We start from the raw sequence: 22,131 nt of genomic DNA, 5'->3' as shown, positions 1-22,131 counted from the left end.
TTACCAACCAATAGACATAAGCTTGTTCCCGTGGATATAACAAGCAATCACAATACATGATTAAAAGGTTTGATTACAACTTGCATTGATTGAAAGGTTGAAGATTAATAAACAATTTATAAGCATTGACTAACATGAAAATCAAATCTACCATTACCGACTGGCATATCAATTACTGATTAAAACTTTATAGAACAGTTACAAGTGTTCTGTGATATTTTAGTACCTTTTCAAAGAAATATGTAGCTACAATATAACATTCAGGTGCTCAAAATGGGACTATTAGCATACTGGAAACTCATATTTGACAGGCCGAAGAAGAGTTTATTTGATTCAATTAGCCAGCTGAGGGATCTAAGCTGACAAAGTATGTGTTCCAGAATCTGATAATAGAGTTTATCCAATGAACAAAATGCTTTCCTAACAGGATATTGCACTGATCGTAACAGCAGCCGAGGGGCTGACTTGCACCTAGCAGCTAGCATTAACTGCAGGAGACACACACACAAAATAGAAAAACTGTCTAAAAAAAGAACTCTGATCACTTACTCGTCCATGTCGGCACCATCAATCTGCGACGAATGGCTCCCATCGTCGTCTTCGATGTCCCTGCCGCTGCTGCCGCTGTCGCCAACTTCATCCTCGGAATTTGACAAGTCCATCAAACATGCAAGCCACTCAACGACCCCGCACAGAACAAAGAATGTGATGCGTATGCATCGTGCACATTGCGAGCAGGAGTCGGTACAACTCACCATGCATGCTACTTTCCGTGTCAGAGGTAGAGACAGCAGGAGCAGATTCCTCGACATGGTCTTCCAGCTTGGGCACAGCGGGTGACAGGTGCAGGCGCTTCTTCGGGGGCATTCTGGCAGGCTGTCTGTCAAGGATTTGATTTTCATGTTAGTAAAGGATTCTACGCAGGCATCTCTGTGACAGTCAGTAATTGATATGCCAACTAATTGCTAATGGAAGACTCGATTTTTCATGTTAGTAAAAGCGTGATGGAGGGTGTAGGTACTTGGATGAATCTAAATCTATGAGATTCTTGTAGCCAGTTCTTAATAGCATCTGCAGAAAGAGGGATCCCCCCTCCTCGGGCTCTCGCGACTGCGTCACCCCCGCGGGCGACCGGCCGCGCCCCGGCTCCTCCTCCGCCAGCTCCCCCTCTTTCCCCCCTCCCCGCTGCCGTCACCGGCGTTCGCCGCCGGGCCTGGCCCGGGCGACGCTGGTGGCAGCGGCCCCCGGCCATTCCCCTCTCGGTTGCTCTCCGGCGCGGGGCGGAGGACGCCGGGGGGTGTTCCCTAGGCGGCGGCGGTCCGGCGTGGCGGCGGGGCTTCCTGGCGCGGCGCGGGAGATCGGCTGGACGGCGGCGTCGCCGTTGGCGGCGGGGTGGCGCGGTGGCGCGGCCAGGCGGCGCCCGCTCGGCCCAGATCTGGGCCCTTCGGGCCCCATCTGGGTCTGGGCGGGCCGACGGCGGGGCGGGTCGACGGCGTGGCTCCCAGGAGGCGGGGGAGCGACGATGGGCGTTGGGGTGCTGGCGCTGCCCTGCTGCAGCGTGGCCGGCGGGGCTTAGCAGGCCCGATTCGGGCCTGGCCGGGCCAGGGGTGGCCTGGTATGCCCAGCTGCTGCGTCCGGACGGCGACCGCGACTGTGCCGGAGGCTCAAGCCTCCTGCACGACGGCGGAGGAGGTGGTTCCCTCCCGCGCGGCTACGGCGCTACTGCTCCCATCGTCCAACGCCTCCTCCTCGTTCTCTTGGCCTCGTGGTGGCGATCTCAGTGAGGCGGCGTTGGTGGCGTTGCAACCGCGGTGGCACATGCTGGTGGGCGGTGGGCGGCGAGCTGGTTGGCTTCGATCCGGTTGGGCGGTGGGGTTTGGAGTTGGGAGAAATCCTTGCCGGATCTTCCGGCTCCGGTGCGGTGACGCCTGCGGGTGCACCATTCCTCCCTGGAGGGTGTCGGTGGTCTTCATTCCCCTCTTCCCTCCGTGTGCCGGGGGAAACCCTAGGATACGTCCGGGCAGCAGCGTCGTTGGCGTCGTTTCCTTCCTAGAGGTGCTGCTTGGTACACGGAGGATCGGAGCCTAGGATCGTGGTGGGTAGATTTCGGAGGGCGCAGCGGTTGTAGGTCATTCGCGTCTGTCGAGCTGCCGGTGTTGGCATTGTTTCTTTTTCTTTTTCTTTGGCTTGTTGTGCTGCTCGCCCCAGCGTTTGCTCTGTAATCGGTGTTGGTGCTTTGGAATACAAAGCGGGGGGAAACCCTTTTTCGGTAAAGCGTGATGGAGGTGCAGCAAGCTGGGGTGGGGGTGAGGTACAATTGGAAAGAGAAATGGCATATCTTCATCTCCAAAAAGTAAACATAAAGTTCTCAATTAACTTACTAACACTTTCTACAATAGAACCAACAGCTAGCAGCCAGCAGGCATATGCCAAGTCAGCCAACAAGACACGCCGTTACAGAGTTGCGACACTACAAGAAGCTAGCTAGAGCACAGGTCAGAGTTGCTACACTACACTACAATGCATCGATCTTAATCGGAAAACAGAATATTCAGGCTTAGTAACTAAAGTGAACGGCATGCAGATGCTTCTGTCCAGCTTTTATATTTACGTAAAAAAACGTCAACACTTCCATGTTGCAACAGGTCGTACAAGCAAGCAACGACAGAAATATCTAGTCACAAAGGCTGACGAATACATATGACAGTCTTTGCTAAGATCAACAATCTTTGCTGTTTATCCTGTGCATATAAACAAAACAAAATTTCAGAAATATGAAGTGTCTAACTTATTAGGTTCTGTGGTGCGAGGACATACATATAACAAGAACTGCTATGTATCAACTATCTCTAGACGAAGAGTTTCTTCCACGAGAAGAACTGATGGACAATAATCCTAAGGATCCTACCTGACACTGACGTACTGACAGTTGGATCTACAGAGTAGAATTCACAAATCCATATGCAAACAATTGCACGGCGGTAGATCCGAGGGTGGAAATCCGTTACATTCAATAGCATCAAAAAATAACACACAGGCACCACACAAGACACAACTTCTGAGGAGGGTCGAGCCATCGCATCAAACACTAGAGCAGGGGAGGGGCGGATGCATCTCGCTAGCGTACATTGGAGCAGCAGGACTCTCAAGAACACTGCCTTTCTCGTCATCGGACTCGGAGGAGCTAGGTCAGGCGGGCAGGGGTAGGGTTTTGGCGTCGGGTTGCTCGAGGAAGGATGAGGATTCAAAATTCCACTGCGCAGGCGAAGAAGATGGAAGGGGGAGGGAGCAGATTAGGGCTTACCGAGAGGAGAGGAGGAAGATCTCCGCTCGAGTCCGGTAGCAACTGCGGGCGGGTGGCGCGGCGGCGGCGGCGGCGGAGGCGGAGGAAGGAGAGCGGTCGAAGCGAGAGAGAGTTTTTTTTTCCTTTTTAATTAATATGAGAGGGGGAAAAAGGAGAGGAGAGGTGTGTGGGGGAAGGAAGCCAACTGACGACGCGGGCCCACGAACCTGGCGCGGGCGGGCGCAGCCTGCTGACAGGCCGCAACCCAACCCCGCCCAAGCCCCACACCACATGAAGACGACTTTTCACCCAAGGAACGAGAAAATATCACATGAAAGTGCATGCAAGTTTTCATGAAGACGAAGGCATGCGTGTTGGTTCAGAAAAGAAAATATGAAACTTTCAAGCAGGTATTGTGGATGTGATCGAGCCCCACCACGAAAGCTACACGAGTATACGTTGCCGGATCAGCCGCCATCGGTGCTCTGGTTTCATGTGCCTCCCGTCGCCGACGGTCTGCCTCATTTTTTGTGGCCTTAGAGCTATGGAGGTACGGTGGGTCACAACCTTTGCCGGTGTTTTTGAATGATTTGTTTTTAGTTTTGTTAGAGTTTGTGTCCCTACGCAAAGAGGTGAGGCGGTGGCAGCTCTTCGAATATGAAATAAGGTTTTCCCCATCCGGCTCCGTTCCAGCGGTGTTTCTAGCATTTTTTAAGGGCGTGTGGAGATTTGTCTCATGCGGAATGCGCGGGATTTGGTCAACGTTTGTCTTCGATGGATTCACGTGGATCTAGTCTTTGTTCATTAGTATTTATGTGTCTACAGGTTGGATCATTTTGATCTACGCTTCTCTTCATCAATGACGGTTGTTGTTCTGGTGTGCTAGTCTTGTAGGCCTTAGTACGACAACTTTCGACTGTCTACTACAACAGGGTTTGCCGGGCTCCGGTGAGGGAGAGGCGATGATGGCGGCGCACCTTCGCCTCAGTCTAGTGCTTGTAGTCGCGCTAGGTGGTCAATGAACATGGATGCAAGTTTTACTTCTGGTATTTTTTATACTACCTCGACAGTTGATGAATTGATCGAAAGTTTTTCATGCAAAAAAAGGAATTGTACGTGCACGCGAGGGCGGCAACGGCGACAAGTGGTTCCGCACCAAGACATATTGTTCATAGGACTTTCAAGTAGGTATTTTGATGCCTTTCTATTACTTATCATATACTCCCTTTGTAACTCTGCTCATTAGTATATGATGTTTCTAGAGACTTGTATGTTCAGTCTAAAACATCTTATATTGGTCAACAAAGAGAATAATAGATAGACGCATACCTGATGCAATTATGAAACAAGCGGCGCGTGTGGGTACTTGTCACTATATGAATGGAAAATCATATGTTGTCAAGTTCAATACACATTTCTGGGTTACAATTTTTTTCAAGGGGCAATCGTCTATTAGCTCCGGTCCATAATAAGTGTCGCAGTTTTGAACTATTATGAATAGGAGGGAGTAGTTTGTATAGTTGTCATCATCTAAGGCTATGGAAGAAATATTGTTATTCTAGTTGTTGGTTATTCACACAATATAATCTTCTTAATAAAAATGTGGTGCGAACTCCGATGTACTGCATGCTTGGCCTACATTAGATCAATCTAATGAGAACCATCCACATCCATCTGACATGTCAAACTTAAGTAGTAAAAATAAGCTAATAGAAAGGTTTATCACCATGTGGTCGAACCTCCCGTTGAAAATAGGGAAGTATAAATAGAGGACAACTTACTGCCCTTCTTCTTTTAACCTAACTTACCACCCTTTTCAGCTATGGGGGAAAAGTTAGCAGAAAATGTACTCCTGCGAAGTTATAAAGAGAAGGCTTGTTAGCATAGCTGATTGTCTCTTCAACACCTTCTGCCAACATATCCTAAGTCCCATTTTGAGGGAACGTAATCTCTTGCTTGTTAATCCTGAAACAGATGAGAGGGACCGTTCCATAGGACTCCAACATATCCTAACCATTTTTCTAAATTCCTTTTATCTCCCATAAAACCGTTTTCGGCCTTTTGCAAGTCTAGTCCTTCCTACAAAGCTTAACACATCAAAGAGTCGCCACTACCGCTCATAGGCCACGCGTCCTTCTCCTTCTCCTCCTCCAGCAGCGAGGACGGGGACAAAGTGATTTCAACTCTTATTTGCAGTCCTGATTCCAACTCATATGACACTCATGTATAGTTGGGGACGGAACAACAACAAGGTCTTGGAAGGATACTTGGTTAGGCGACACACCGCTAGCTCTTCAATATCCTTCCTTGTATCATATAGCTCAATGTAAAGACGATTACGTAGCAACGGTTTTGCAGACTGTACATCTGAATATCCAGTCCAGGAGGTCCCTGGTAGGGGAACGATGGGCTTCCTGGTTACACCTAGTGAGGAGGTTGATGGATGTTCAACTCTCTGGTCAGGAAGATACATCGAACTGGAAGTTAACGAGTAATGGAGTGTTTACGGTCAAATCCGTGTACTTAGATCTCATTAACTCTGGTCCAATCCCAAGATCGTTACACATTTGAAAAGTTAAGGTTCCTTTGCGTATCAAAAATTTTATGTGGTTTGTGCACAAGCAAGTGATCCTCATCAAAGATAACTTAATAAAGCGGCGATGGGTAGGTAGTTCAAGATGTTGCTTTTGTGTTCACGCTGAAACAATTCAACACCTATTTATTGATTGCCCTCTCCCGAAGTTACTTTGGAGTTCTGTCCATATAGCCTTTAATATTTCGCCTTCGGTTAGCATTGACACGTTGTTTGGGACGTGGCTAAATGGAGTGCTTCCTCATGTTGCATCAAGTATTCCAATTGGAAGGTGCACACTTATTTGGCCTATATGGAACTGCAAGAGTGATACGACTTTTAACGGATTATCTATTGTTAACTTCTTGCAGGTTATCTTCAGGGCTACGACAGGGATCCGTACGTGGTCGTTACTCACTCCTACGGGCTCCAGGGAGCAGTTGGCTACTGGGTGCAACCGGTGGGAGACCGGTGGGAGATGATAGCACGGGATATATTCAACTGGTTTGGATGGCGGCCGCATAATAGGATATGTCCTTAGTATCGTTTCGTCCGGCCGGTTGTGGCTTTGAGTTGCTCTTGTTTTATCTTTTTTGCTCCTTCTTTGAGCCGTACTTTGCAGACCAGACTATTTGTTTTTGTTGAACTTATTTTAATAAAGTGGCCGTATGCATCTCTCCGATGCAGAGGCCAGGGGATGACCTCCTTAAAAAAAATGTTACACTCATGTGGCTCACAATATGTCATAATAAATTTTCTTTTAGAAGACATGCAATAACAGTGTTATCATCCTCATCCCTTCAACTTTTGACTGTGATGACAAAGATGAAAACATGGATACAGAAATTAACCACACCGGGAATGAGTAACGAAAGGAGGCTATTTGTTGGCCAAACTGCATATAGACTGTATTCTCTCTTAAAGTAGTCCCTCTTGATAGATGGATAAAAGAAACTACTCAACCACATTAACATACTACTCCCTCTGTAAATTAATATACAGAGGGAGAGTACTAAATAAGGGTACATAGTTTTACTGATAACACACCACACATCTACTGTGAGGGAACAATACTGGAGCATATATATATATACTCCCTCCGTCCGGAAATACTTGTCATCAAAATGGATGTATCCATTTTGATGACAAGTATTTCCGGACGGAGGGAGTACTACCGTACAGTACTAGAATGATAGTTAACTGATAATGCACCACTACTGGAAGGAAGGCTCCAGCAAAATAAAACTAGTTGCTGAATTTGCAGGCCATGCAGCTCGGCAACCACAAAGGCGGGTCACCATATCTAGGGTATCCTTGCTCTGAATGTTGTAGTCTGCCAGGGTGCGGCCATCCTCCAGCAGCCTGCCAGCAAAGATGATGCGCTGCTGTATAGGGGGAGTGCCATCCTTCTCATAGATCTTCACCTTGACATTGTCGATGGTATACAAGCTCTCAACCTCAAGAGTGATGGTCTTTCCAGTCAGCGTCTTCACGAAGATGCGCATCATTCTACTTTCTCCTGGCCTACACGAGCGGAGGACGAGGAGAAGGGTGGACTCCTTCCAGATGTTGTGGTCAGCCAAGGTGCAGTTGTCGTCCCCCAGCTGTTTGTTGACGAAGATGAGGCACTGCTGGCCCTTGGGAAAGCCCTCCATGTCCTGGATCTTGGACTTCACGTTACCGATGGTGTCTAGGCTGTCGACCTCGAGGGCAATGGTCCTGCCTTCCCGCGTCTCTGTCACGTAGATTTGCATATTTTCCTGGAGGTCAATCGTAGAGTCATGCTGGATGCCATAATCAGCCAATGTACGGTTGTCTTCTAGCTGCACCCCATCGAAGACGAGGCGGTACTGCTGCTGGATCTTTGCCTTGACCGTGTACAGGGTGTCTAATGAGTGGACCTTGAGGCAGATTGTCCTGCCGGTGGGGGTCTTGACAAAGATTCTCATTCCGGATTAGCTAGCAAACCAAACATCATCAATTGTTAGACAATATTTAGGCTCTAGAACAATACACAAAAAACGTCAACAATTCTAGGTAGTAGAATGAGCCCATTTTTAAAATAAAAGAACAGTACACGCAAGAACAGAAATCTGCTGCATAAATACCTCGTTTAGACAGAACAAGGTGCCACACTAAGCCTAGCATGCAAAGTTAAGTCTTGAGCAATCATTAATAATATACATGCATGGTTCACTCGGTTCTGTACATTGAAGAGACTAGTTAGGTGCCCGTGAGTTTCTAGGGAATAAAACGGAACATATATAGTATTATCAATCAAGTGATACTTCTATTTGGTGAACACACCTGTCAAGTGCAGTTTTTCACAGGATAGTAACAAACATCACTGTTTTTCTCTACTTTCCTGATTTATCTCAGCATATATACTCACCAAATTGAATTATACCCTGGGCAAACTTAGTGGTACACCAAAGGAGAATATTACTGTTGTTTTTTTGCTAAATATAAATTTCCAGTTTCATTTTATATCAATAGCACCATAACTTCTCTGAGGCATACAGGATGGAAAAACTGTCTTAAAAAGAACAACATTCTATCTGTGAGCTTATGAATTTTAGTAGCAAGGAAAGACTCACTGAAACAGCTCTGCATTTCAGTACCGGGGAATTATTCACAAAGACAGCTGATGAAAGGTAAAACATACACTATCACGTATTCACATGGATAATAAGAGAGATGAATGCACAGAAGTGAGATGAGGCTTAAACAGCGTAAGAGCTATCGGAGTCATGGGGGTCGGGATAGCAACAGTAGAACCAAATAGTTATTGAGAGCACGACAGGACAATTCATGACCAAGAAATTTGGAGACACTTCCAATGCACTGTACGAAACATGAAGAGGCGGTTCCCAATCCAGACGAAGGCGGCCTGTTACAAAACTGATAACCCGACCGGAAGAGCTTACATGGGCTGGATGTTTGTAAATGAGATTTGCCATGAAAGCATGGCGTCTCCACAGCCTTTTGACAACATTGAACACGGGTGCACTGGTGGCAGGCTGACCAAGGAGCTCACACTGACGTCAGCCTAGCAGCAATTGGTAATGGAAGATTTTATTTTCATGTTAGTCAAGGCACGATATGGGTGTGGCATGCTGGGTCGAGGAGGGAGGGGGTAGAATTGGTACCGACAGCGAACAAGCGAATGCCAAATCAGCCAACAAGACTCCCAGTTACAGAAGCTTGCTAGCTACAGCATCCTTCAGAGTTGCTACCTTACAAGGCATTGATCTTAACCGAAAAACAGAATATGCACCCTTCATAGTTGTTACACTACAATGCATCGATTTTAATGGGAAAACAAAATATGCAGGTTTAATAACTAAAGTTAACAGCATGCAGATGCTTCCGTCCAGCTTTTATTTACATAAAGAAATGTCAAACACTTGCACAACAGGTAGGTCATAGAAACGACAAGATATATCTAGTCGCAGAGGTTAACAAACACACACTAGTAGAAAAAGGGTCAATCGTGAAGCACATTAGTGCCAGTTTGTATTTGAGCCGTCACTAATGTATACATTAGTGCCGGTTCCAACGGCTAGCCGGGCCGCTTTCATTAGTACCGGTTCGTGGCGAACCTTTAGCACCGGTTCGTGTCACGAACCGGTACTAATGAGAGTGGTGGCAGGATGTTGCCAGAGTGGGGCCCCTCCAGCACCTTTAGTACCGGTTCGTGCCACGAACCGGTACTAAAGGTCGTCCTATATAAACCCTTCGTCCACCAGCACTCTGTTCTTCCCCCTTTCCCCTCTCCGGCCCTCTCCTCTGTTCTTCCCTTCTTCCTCTCGAGTTCATCACAAAATTTGCCCAAAATTTGTCAAGATTTGAAGGCCCTCATCCATTCAAATGATCACAAAGGTTAGCAACTTTGTCCTTTCATCTCCCATTGCTAGATTAGCTCTTGCAATGCTTTATATAGTGATTAATTTGTGAGTTTAGTAATTTGGGAGGATATATATATATGTGTGTGCTAGTATTTGATTTATATGCAATTTGAGGTCAAAAATAACACTTAGTTTGCATATGTAGGTGTGGTTTACTTAGTGCCTTCTAAATCTCCATCGTAGCCACCGTCGATCGCCCGCACCATCCCGTCGCCGGCACCACCTTGTGGTGAGCCTCTTGTTCATGAAATTTTATATAAAAATTGATGTTTGTGATTTGGATATATAGTTACTCGTATAATTATCTTACCCGTACGTTGTTTGTTATACATATAGTGCCATGGTTTTGATATCCGTCCCCGTCGGCCCTAGTCCTTGTTATGATTCGGATGTGGTATGTATATTCTCTTTTAAAACTAGTTGCATTTCGTGTTTATGACAAATTATGCCCATCAAGTTGACATAGAAATTTTTTCTAGGAGGTATCTGAACCTGAAATTCCAACCGACCCTATTGCCGAGAGGTTAAATTTAGTTGAAAGAGAAAACGAGTACTTGAAAGAAAAATTGAAAAGAATTGAGGGGGAGAAGATGGAATTGGAGTTGCATGTTGCCGATGTCGTCGATGATCACAAGATCAAGATGGAGAAAATGCGCTTGAAGATTAGAAAGATTAGAAAATATGCCATCGATAGTGAGGCTTGGTATCATTATGCTGTTGGATCCATTGTTACCTTAGTTGCGATCTTGATTGTATTTGTTGTTGCATTTAAATGCTTTAGCTAGAGAGTTATTTGTTTGTTGCATTTAAGTGTTGTATGAACTTTATGTATGAACTTGTATTAATTTGGTCTATTCGGTGTTGTGTAATGAAGATGAGCCGGCAATGGATGTACGATGACCGATGCTCTCCCCAGTTCGTTGAGGGCGTGCGTACTTTTCTACTTGCGGCTGAGGCAAACAAGCGGGCGGATGGTTTTATGCCTTGTCCATGTGCTCGCTGTAAGAATGGTCACAATTACTCTACGTCAAGAACCATTCACGTCCACCTGTTTAAGACCGGTTTCATGCCCCATTATAATGTTTGGACCAAGCATGGAGAAAGAGGGGTTATGATGGAAGACAATGAAGAAGAAGAGGACGACGACACCTATCCTGGCCATGGGTTCCCTGAATACGATGATACAACAATGGGGGAAGAAGCTGAGCCGGTAATGCGGGAAGAAGCTGAGCCGGCAATGCGGGAAGAAGCTGAAGAAGAGGCATCAGATGAGCCCGTTGGTGATCTAGGTCGGGCCATTGCCGATGCAAAGAGAAACTGCGCAAGTGATTTGGAGAAGAAGAAGTTGCAGCGCATGTTAGAGGATCACAAAAAATTGTTGTACCCGAATTGCGTAGGTGACAAGAAAAAGCTAGGCACCACACTGGAATTGCTGCAATGGAAGGCAGAGAATGGTGTATCTGACAAGGGATTTGGAAAGTTGCTGGTAATGATAAAGGATATGCTTCCAGAGGACAACGAATTGCCTGAGAGTACGTACGAAGCAAAGAAGGTTGTCTGCCCTCTAGGGTTAGAGGTGCAGAAGATACATGCATGCCCTAATGATTGCATCCTCTACCGCGGTGAGTACGAGGATTTGAACGCTTGCCCGGTATGTGGTGCATTGCGCTATAAGATCTGCCGCGATGACCCTGGTGATGTCGAGGGCCGGCGCCCCAGGAAGAAGATTCCTACCAAGGTGATGTGGTATGCTCCTATAATACCACGGTTGAAACGTTTGTTCCAAAACAAAGAGCATGCCAAGGCGATGCGATGGCACAGAGAAGACCGTAAGAAAGACGGAAAGTTGAGAGTACCCGCTGACGGGTCGCAGTGGAGAAAAATCGAAAGAAAGTACGGGAAGGAGTTTGCAAATGACGCAAGGAGCGTATGGTTTGGTCTAAGCGCAGATGGCATTAATCCTTTTGGGGAGCAGAGCAGCAACCATAGCACCTGGCCTGTGACTCTATGTTTGTATAACCTTCCTCCTTGGTTGTGCATGAAGCGGAAGTTCATTATGATGCCAGTGCTCATCCAAGGCCCTAAGCAACCCGGCAACGACATTGATGTGTACCTAAGGCCATTAGTTGAAGAACTCTTACAACTGTGGAATGGAACAGGTGTACGTGCGTGGGATGAGCACATGGGGGAAGAATTTGACCTAAAGGCGTTGTTGTTTGTGACCATCAATGATTGGCCTGCTCTTAGTAACCTTTCAGGACAGACAAACAAGGGATACCACGCATGCACGCACTGTTTGGACGATACCGACGGTATATATTTGGCTAATTGTAAGAAGAATGTGTACCTGGGACATCGTCGATTTCTTCCGAGCAGGCATCCCGTAAGAAAGAAAGGCAAGCATTTCAAAGGTGAGGCAGATCACCGGACGAAGCCTCGCCACCGTACTGGTGCTGATGTACATGATATGGCCAAGGATTTGAAGGTGGTCTTTGGAAAGGGTCCTGGTGGACAACCTGTTCCGAATGACGCTGACGGACGCGCACTCATGTGGAAGAAGAAATCTATATTTTGGGACCTGCCCTATTGGAAAGACCTCGAGGTCCGCTCCGCAATCGATGTGATGCACGTGACGATGAATCTTTGTGTGACCCTGCTTGGCTTCTTGGGCGTGTATGGGAAGACAAAAGATACACCTGAGGCACGGGAGGACCAGCAACGTATGCACGGAAAAGACGGCATACATCAGGGTCATGCAAGCTACGCTCTTACCAAAGAAGAGAAGGAAATCTTCTTTGAATGCCTGCTCAGTATTAAGGTACCGTCTGGCTTCTCGTCGAATATAAAGGGAATAATAAACATGGCAGAGAAAAAGTTCCAGAACCTAAAGTCTCATGACTGCCACATGATAATGACGCAACTGCTTCCGGTTGCATTGAGGGGGCTTCTACCGGAAAACGTTCGATTAGCCATTATGAAGCTATGTGCATTTCTCAATGCAATCTCTCAGAAGGTAATCGATCCAGAAATCATACCAAGGTTACAGAATGATTTGGTGCAATGTCTTGTCAGTTTCGAGTTGGTGTTCCCACCATCCTTCTTCAACATCATGACGCACGTCCTAGTTCACCTATGCGAAGAGATTAACGTTTTGGGTCCTGTATTTCTACACAATATGTTCCCCTTTGAGAGGTTCATGGGAGTCTTAAAAAAATATGTTCATAACCGTGCTAGGCCAGAAGGAAGCATCTCCAAGGGCCGTCAAAATGAGGAGGTCATTGAGTTTTGTATTGACTTTATTCCTGACCTTAAGCCGATTGGTGTTCCTGAATCGCGGCATAAGGGCAGACTGGATGGAAAAGGCATGCTAGGAGGGGAACAAGTAATATGTATGGACGGACATTCTATCACTGAAGCACACTACACAGTTCTACAGAATTCCGCCTTGGTGGCTCCGTATATGGATGAACACAAGAATTTGCTACGCTCCAAACACCCGAAGCGGTCTGATGACTGGATTACACGTGAACAAACCAGGAGTTTCGCCAGCTGGTTGCAAGCACGTACCATGCATGACACCTCTATTGAAGATGACCTGTACTTGCTGTCCCAGTTACCGTCTTCGAATATAATGACTTTCAAAGGGTACGAGATAAATGGTAATACATTTTACACGATCGCGCAAGATAAGAAGAGCACCAACCAAAACAGTGGTGTCCGCTTTGATGCAGAAACCAAGACGGGAAAGGAAACATATTATGGTTATATACAAGACATATGGGAACTTGACTATCAATGTGGTTTGAAGGTCCCTTTGTTTCGGTGCAAATGGGTCAATATGACATGAGGCGGGGTAACGGAAGACCCGCAGTACGGAATGACAACAGTGGATCTCAACAATCTTGCGTATGCAGACGAACCATTCGTCCTAGCCAATGATGTGGCACAGGTTTTCTATGTGAAGGACATGTCTACCAAGCCAAGAAAAAGAAAAGATAAGGAAGCGAATGCATCGTACGATGAGTCAAAGCGGCACATAGTTCTTTCTGGGAAGAGAAACATCGTGGGAGTGGATGACAAGACAAACAAGTCAGAAGATTATGAAAAGTTTGATGAAATTGCTCCATTCACAGTGAATATTGACTCGAGCATCCCGTTAAATGATGAAGATTTTCCATGGCTACGACGCAAAGGGACACATGCGAAGAAAAAGTTTCACACCCAAAGATCTGGGATGTGATCGGCTTAGCTATCATCACTTTCTTCTGTGTTTCACACCTAGGAGGGAATCTCTGTAATAGTTAGGGTAGCTAGTTATGTGTTTTGGCATTTGAAATGCGAAGAAATTTTATGTGCAAGCAAATTCTTTCATGCATTTATTGATTTTTTCAGCAAAATGACCCTGAAATTGAAAAGCATTTCAAATGAACTCAGAAAAGGATGAAAGTTGGCATGGTATCATAATTTCACCCACATAGCATGTGCAAAAAAGTAGAGAGGGTTACCGCAAAAACTGGATACACTTCGTGTACAAAATGGACAATCTGTTTTGAAGTATCAGGGTTTCGAACGAAAACTCATCCGTTACAAAGGCATTTCATTTTTAAATAACTTAAGCATTACCAAATTGAATATAATGATAAAACACACTAATATTAAACATAATAAAAAAGAATCACTGGAAAATGTATTTTTAAAGTTAAGTTATTCACAAACTAGTGATTCACACAAATTTCAAATAATTCAAAATTTAAACTATTCAAATTTAAAAACTACCGGCACTAACTGAAAGTTTCTAAAAACTATCAAAAATATTCACAAAGAAACTCTAAATACAGCAAAAAACAACTAAAAATAAATAAAACAAAATAAATAAAGCAGAAAAGAAAAAACTAAATGAAAAAAGCCCACCTACCGGGCCACAGCGGCCTGCATACGACTAGAAACCCAACCTGTTGTTGGGCCAGGATGCAGACCCGCAAGCCCAATAGGCCCCACAGGGCAGAGTAGCAGAGGTAGGCCCAGAAGGCCTGCTTTAGAGAGGAGCTCCAGACAGCAGCGGCGGCGGGGCTTATAAGCAGGTGTGAGCGCCCTTCGGCTAGCGAGGTGGGACTAAACTTCTGCGCCCCTCGCCTGGCAGCACACTTTAGTACCGGGTCGTGGCTCCAACCGGTACTAAAGGGGGGTCTTTAGTACCGGTTGGTGCTACCACCCGGTACTAAAGGGCGGCGCTTCCCGCCGCTTCGCCTGGCCAAAACAGACCTTTAGTACCGGTTGGTGGCTCCAACCGGTACTAAAGGTGTCCCCTATATAAGAAACACTTCGAAAATTTTCAGTTTCTCATCTCCCACTTCTCTCTGCCGCCGCCCCGTCCCGCGCCGTCGCCGCCCCCGTCGTGCCGTCCCCGTCGACTCCGCGACGCCCCCGTCCTCGTCGCGTCGTCCCCGTCGACTCCGCGGCACCCCCGTCGCCGTCCCGGTCGCCGATCCCCTCGCTTCGCCGTCGTCGTCGCCTTTGGATCGACCTCGCCCTCGCCGTCGCTGTCGCCTCGACCTTGCCCGCGCGCGCTGTGAGCCCCTCCCCTAGCCCCTCTCCTCCCTCCAATCGATCGTAGCGCACACCGGCGCCGGCGCCGGCGCCGGCGCCGACCATGCGCACACACACGCGCGCGCACACACACACACTACATGCACACACACACACACACACACACTACACACACACAAGGCGCACACACACACAATTTTTCTGTTTTTAGCTTTTAGTTTTTTCTGTTTTTCTGTTTTTCATACAAAGTTTTAGATGAATTAATTAATTAGATTAGATTAATGTCAAATAGTATGTAGAAATGTTTGTTATAATATATATAATGTCAAATGTTATAGAAATGTTAGTTATATAGAAATATTAGAAATTTTGGAAATGTTAGTTTTAGCTAGCTAGATGAATTAGATTAATTTCAAATTGTTAGACGATGATCGATGGTTTTTTAGTTTCTTATATTTTTAGTTATAAAATTTAGAATTTGCATATATGAAATCATCACAATCCATCATTTAAAAAATGTTACTTTACTTTTGCGGCATATAGTATTTTGTTGTCGACGGTGCCCGGCCCGCATCCTCGCCGTCGACACGTCCGCGACGACGTCCTGCTTCAGAGGACCCATGTCCGGGACTGGGCTCCGCTGGGCTGGCATTGGGAGGTGCTACCTTCAGGGGCACGACGCTTGGTGAGGAACCCGGCCCCGGGTCCCGTCGTCGACCCTCATCTCCTTTGGTGGCATTCACGTGGGCCACTTTCGGTGCGGAAGGAGCCGGCCCCGCCGGAGGTGGTACGTCGCCGTGTCAGGGAGGAGGACGAGCACGTCCATCGCTACATGGCTGCTATGGACGTCAGGTTCTCCAATACCTGACAGGTTCTTTGGGGAGATCACCCGAGCTATGATCCAGTGATGGTTCCTTCTCTTTGGGTGTCCACCGCCCGCACCTCAGGAACCGCGAGTGGCCTAGATTACTCTGTACTATTCGATCTTTATTAGCTTGCTAGCTAGCTAGCTAGTGATGTATTTAATATTATATCTATTATTCGAGATGATGTATTCGAGATTATATCTATTATTCGAGACGATGTATTCGAGATTATATCTATTATTCGAGATTATACTAAATTGTTTTATATTTCTTTTGGCATAGTTAAATAAAATCTATGGCGGACAATACCGACAGAGATAGAGAACAGACCATGCTCGATATCATACGCGGGCCAGATGATGATCAGAATGAAGAAGATTTTGACGGCTCCGAATTTCTAAACAACACCGGAGAGGGTGATATGATATTCGATCGCGACGACCGAGAAGATGAAGTCATGAACTACGACGAAGAACATGTTGATCCTGAAACAACAAACACCGGCGAGGTATATATATTTATATAAGCAGGAATCTGGTGATCATCACATGTTTTAAATGAGTTGAAGATATATTAACGAATCGATCTTTCTTCTTTCAGCCATCCGGATCGAGCAAATCTTCAGGCAAAAGGACGAAACGAGGCCCGAACAAAAAGTTGAAGGAGGACGTAAAGTACAATATCGAGGCAATCAGACCTAATGGCGAACCATTAGCGCCTAAGAAGATTGCGGATAAGTTCGTTCGTCAGTGCGGAGTTATTGTGAAGGACCAACTCCCGATCTCCCTTCAAGAATGGAGAAAGCCAGCAAATCCACGTCCAGATGTTACTTTTGTCGACGAGAAGCAAAAAAATCTGTTTTGGGATACTCTCATGGAACATTTCACCTTACCAGATAATTTCACCTTACATGCATATTGATCTCCTTCTTAACAGTTCAAAGAGGTGCGGGACAAGCTCCTAGAAACGGAGCGCGTAGAAGCACTTCAAGAGGAAATAGCGGGATTTTTGCTCGACCAGGTCATAAATCCGAAGGGAGAATACTATTACCCGCTACCGCCCCCATCGAACATGTCATGAACCACTTCCAATTGTCATCGTGCTCCGAAGGCACCAATTAGGCTAATGCCACTGGCTCCGAAGGCAACATGCATATGTAGGAGAAATTGTATATAGCTATACATGTGTGTATGTGTAAATTAATATGGTGGTTTGTGAGACATTGATGATATATATATATGATTGGTTCTACTAGAAATTCTATATATATATATATATATATATATATGCATAACGTGTACAATGTGTAGTATCGTAAAATACCAGCAAACGAAAAAGAATTAAAATGGAAAAAACAAAATTAAATGAAAAAGAAATCATAAAACCAAAAATCCCCCAAACATTTTAGTACCGGTTGGTGTTACCAACCGGTACTAAAGGGCTCCCGCCCCCCGGAGCTGGCTCGTGCCACGTGGTTGCCCTTTAGCACCGGTTCGTGCTGAACCGGTACTAAAAGGAGGGGGGGCCTTTAGTGCCGAAATGTTAGTGCCGGTTCCGAAACCGGCACTAAAGGGCCTTACGAACCGGTGCTAATGGCCCGTTTTCTACTAGTGACATATAACGATTTTGGATTATCTTTGTTGTTTATTGTTATTATTGTTTTATTTTTGTATATAAACAAAACAAAACTTCAAAAGAATAAAGTGTCTAACTTATATACTCCATTGTTCTCTAGATGAAGAGTTTCTTCTGTGAAGAGAAATGATGGACAATTATAATCCTATAGCTCTAAGATATATTATATAAGATAATATAAGGTTAGCAACAAATTCCATGAGGCCAGGCAACCCTGCAATGTAATCCTACCTGACACCGACAGTAGGATATAGAGAGCCTAAATTTCACCCAATCCATGGGGCCTCGCAACCCTGCAATGTATTCTTAGCTACCTGACACTGACAGTAGGCTCTATAGAGGGCTAAAAATTCACCAAATCCATATGCGAACAATTGTACAGCGGTAAATCTGAGCTAGGAAATCGGTTAAACAACTACTGTGAGGAACACAAGCATAAAAACAACGCAGATCTGATCAACCAAAGCTGCTTCTGAGGGGGGTCGAGCCATCGCAGCAAACACTAGAGCGGGGGAGTGGCGGATGCATCTCGCTAGCCTACATTAGAGCAGGAGGGCTCTCAGAAACACCCTCTTTCTCGTCATCACCCTCGGAGCTAGCTCAGGCGGGTAGGGTTTTGGCGACGGGTTGCTCGGGGTAGGATGAGGATTCAAAATTTCACGGCGCAGACGAAGAAGATGGAAGGGGAGGGAGCGGATTAGGGCTTACCGAGAGGAGAAGAGGAAGATCTCCGCTCGAGTCCGGTAGGAACTTCGGGCGGGCGGCGCTGGCGGGGGAAGGAGAGCGGTCCAAGCGAGAGGGGGAGAGTGGAGAGGAAAGGGTTTCTTTTTCTATATTAATAATAGAGAAAAAGATAGGAGAGGTTTTTCTAGGGAAATGAAGATAGAGGATTTTTTTAGTTGAAAACAACGCACTTTATTTATATTCAACCATGTTTGTTTGGAGGGATAGTAACTATAGTTAGGACCCCATGCCCGCGGGTCCGGAGATGAGTGGTAGGACCCACCGAGGGTCCGTGAGCCCGTACGTTGGGGGTTTTGAGGCATCTTCACTAATGGCGATTCCCGTCACGGTGGTAAGGCCGCAGAGGAAATGCGACATCCTTGTGCAAGGCCGGTAAGTCTTCCGCCGATGACTTGGCTTTGTTCCTGGATAGTAACTTTAGGTGTTTCTTCTCGAGCCTTGGTGATTTTAGGTTCGCTTCGTCCAACAAGGAGGCCAACGTTGCCCGGGAGCTCGTCCATGCCCTCGTCGGTGCTTGAAGCCCCCACGCCCGGCATGCCAGAGGTCCGGGAACACGAGTAGGAGCCTCCGCTGGGAGCTCACCAGGGACATGTAAGAGTGTTGACTCTATTTTCCTTTGTTACTTGTGCGTGGTCGGATGCTATCTTAGTGTTGCTTCTTTGGTGGTGTTCAACTGCTTCGCCTTATCCTGCCGCCCATGTGGTTGTGCCAAGGGTAAAGGTTCCGAACCCGCATGTTGTCGTCGTGATGGGGGTTTGGGATCCCACGGCTCCCTTAGCAAAGAAAGTTGTCGCCGATGGCGTCAAGGAAGCCGGGACCAGCGCTCCTGGCGCTGCGGAGCCGCTTGAGGTGGTGTCATCGGCGGAACCCGCGACTGAGGCCGTTGTTACTCTAGTACCTCCGTCGAAGCCTACCACCCATGCCTCAAAGCCCAAGGACACTGGCCTGAATATGAGGCGAAAGAAGAAGAGGAAGGCGGCGGCAAACTTAGCCGCGGTGTCATTGCCGTCTCTCTTCCAAAAGTGGAGCGAGTTAGGGCCAGATGTCCGGAAGAGACCAGGGCCGCCATGGACGGGGCTGCTGAGAAGATGAAGCCCTTATGCTTAGGCATCCGGAAGATTGGCTTGCCGGTGGAGCCCGGGTTCCTGCTGGTTCTGACCCAACTTGCTCCTCGTACACTGAAGGTGCTTCCTACTCCCATTATTTTAGCACGTATTTTATTTTAATAAATTATTACTTTGGATTGTACTCCCTCCGTCCCATAATATAAGAGCGTTTTTGACATTATATTATGGGACAGAGGGAGTACTTACTTTTGTGTACACATATCACATGATCATTCTGGCGTACGCCCTCTCACTCTAGCGTACGATCCTCGTCGCTCAACATGCCGACTTTGTCGCTCCGCACTTCGCCGCACCAATCTTATCACACAGCAACCTCGCTATACTGGCCTCGTCGCTACGTTGACTTCAAACACAGTCAACCGACTCCGGATGCAACACGAGTGATGTCGACTTGGCCATCACTAACTATGTGTTCTCCGCGGCCGACTCCTCCGAGGACTCCGCTTCGTCGTGTCGTCGCTTCACAACTAGAACCACACCACCAACGCACGGGCATGAAACAGCTAAGTCAATTTTTGTGATTAAACTGCATATTTACTTCTTAGCGAGTTTGTTTTTTGTCACTTCCGAGTGTCACTCGGGAGTTGCTCCCCACCCGCGCCCGAGTCAAAATCGATGAAATAAAATTTATTAGTTCCTCAACTATATTATTTGGTTTATGACTGGACTACCTTTGAGCATTGCAGTACAGTAGTACACTCCGGGGCTACTCCACACGGGAGGGCATTACCCACGAGAGTTGCCGCTCATTCGAAATTGCATTTACTTTTTTGTTTGGTTTTCTATCTTTTTTGCAAGACGTCTAAATAAATACGCTCGATACCTAACGCCCACTCTTCATCTCCAAAACCGGTCGCAACCTGATTGTCTGGTCACGAAGAGCACAAGCTAATGGTCTGCCAACTCATGAAAAAGCTCCCCGCCAAGGAGTTTTTACATGCGAGTTATGGGGCATGAGAGGACATGTAATCACGCCACAACCCGGCGTGATCCCTCATAGTACCAAGCTTCAACCTATGGGACCAAAGGGTGAGGTCCAACTTTTGTTTTAATAGCCACTGTGAAGTTATGGCACCCACTGCGCGCCGACGCGCTAACTTGACTCTCTGAGGTCATACCCGGGCTACATCATCTCTTATCTCCTTGAGACATCACCCAGGGGCTGCATCGAAGCAATTTAAATTAATTAAACATGCATAGTAATGTTTAGTCGACATCGCAAGCACTTGGTGAGATGTAGTAGAAAATTTTACTATGTTCTCTTTGCCTAACAACCATTGTCCAACGAAAGTCCCAGGAATATCACCGAGATCCTCCATCAGACTCACACAGTCTGTTAGAGGCTCGGGGACTACACCCACTAGATGCACTGATCGGACTTCCAGTGGCCATGAAGAATTTGAACCTTTGGCAGACTTATACAGTCTGACAGAGGCTCGAAGACTACACGCATTGGATGCATTGATTGGACTCCCGGTGGCCAAGAAGAAGAAGAACTTGAACCTCATGTATGTTGCATTTCACTTGAGGAGATGTTCCGTGTTCAGTCACGATGAAATCCAAATGACTTAACTCCTAGCTCCCTTCTTCCTCTCGCAGCACCCTTGTCTTCCTCCCCGCATCTCGTGCAGCTCGGCGGGGCGGGGGGCGCGCTCTCCTCCTACCCGCCTCCCTCCAGGTCGCAGCACCGCTCCTCCCTTCCTGCTCCTTGCTAGTTCTCGTCGCCGGGATTCGCGGGAACCCCACACCAGCATCTTGTTTTCGTGCTCCCCGTTCGCGCTTGAAAATGGATGTAGCAAAAACTTCGCCGGTAGTATAGCAAAATCCAACTATGGTTGTAGCAAATCATCATCGCCGCCGTCACGAGGTCATAGCTCTGCCATGATGGAGGTAGCAAAAAACTTCGCCGGTAGTACCAAAAAACAACTACGGTTACAGCAAAACTTGTCATCGCCGGTGCCCCACGACCATCCTCTGTTTGTATCAAAAATGAAGCCGGTTGTAACAAAAAACGAAGCCGGTTGCAGCTTTTCGGCGTCGTCCATGGCTTCCGTCGTGTATGGTTGAAGCTTTTTTTGCCGCTGGTTGAAGCTTTTCTGTAGCCGGTTGCAACAAAATTAAATGCCAGTTCCAGCTCGCGCTCCGCCCGGTTCCAGCAAAACAATGATGGTTCCTGCTCCGGCGATGGCCGGTTGCAGCAAAAAAGGATGCTGCTTCCAGCTCCCAATCACTACCGGAAACTGGCCCTACCCCGACGGCCAAATCAATGCCGACGGCTGCCGTCGGCCTACTTTGCGCTATGCCGACAGCCACGTCTTGGCCGTCGGCGTATCTTGGCCGTCGGGCTACCACGACCTAAGCCGACGGCACCCGTCGGCATACATATGTCGTCGGCCCAGCTGCGAACATGGCGACAGCAGCCGTCGGCATATCCAGGCCGTCGGCATAC

The 22,131-nt window shown here is 46.9% G+C and overlaps 2 pseudogenes; one reads left to right on the top strand and one right to left on the bottom strand.

Annotated features, from left to right (window-relative positions):
* The window catches only part of LOC125546173, a 62,042-nt pseudogene extending 54,238 nt beyond the window's left edge, over nt 1–7,804 (bottom strand).
* A 2,848-nt stretch (nt 7,805–10,652) lies between these two features.
* On the top strand, nt 10,653–13,973 carry LOC125549387 (annotated as a pseudogene).
* The last annotated feature ends 8,158 nt before the right edge of the window (nt 13,974–22,131 follow it).

The sequence above is a fragment of the Triticum urartu genome, chromosome 3, assembly GCF_003073215.2.
Source record: "Triticum urartu cultivar G1812 chromosome 3, Tu2.1, whole genome shotgun sequence".
NCBI lineage: Eukaryota > Viridiplantae > Streptophyta > Magnoliopsida > Poales > Poaceae > Triticum > Triticum urartu.
The sequence above is the reverse complement of the archived record's forward strand: the minus strand, read 5'-3'. Positions and strand labels throughout refer to the sequence as shown.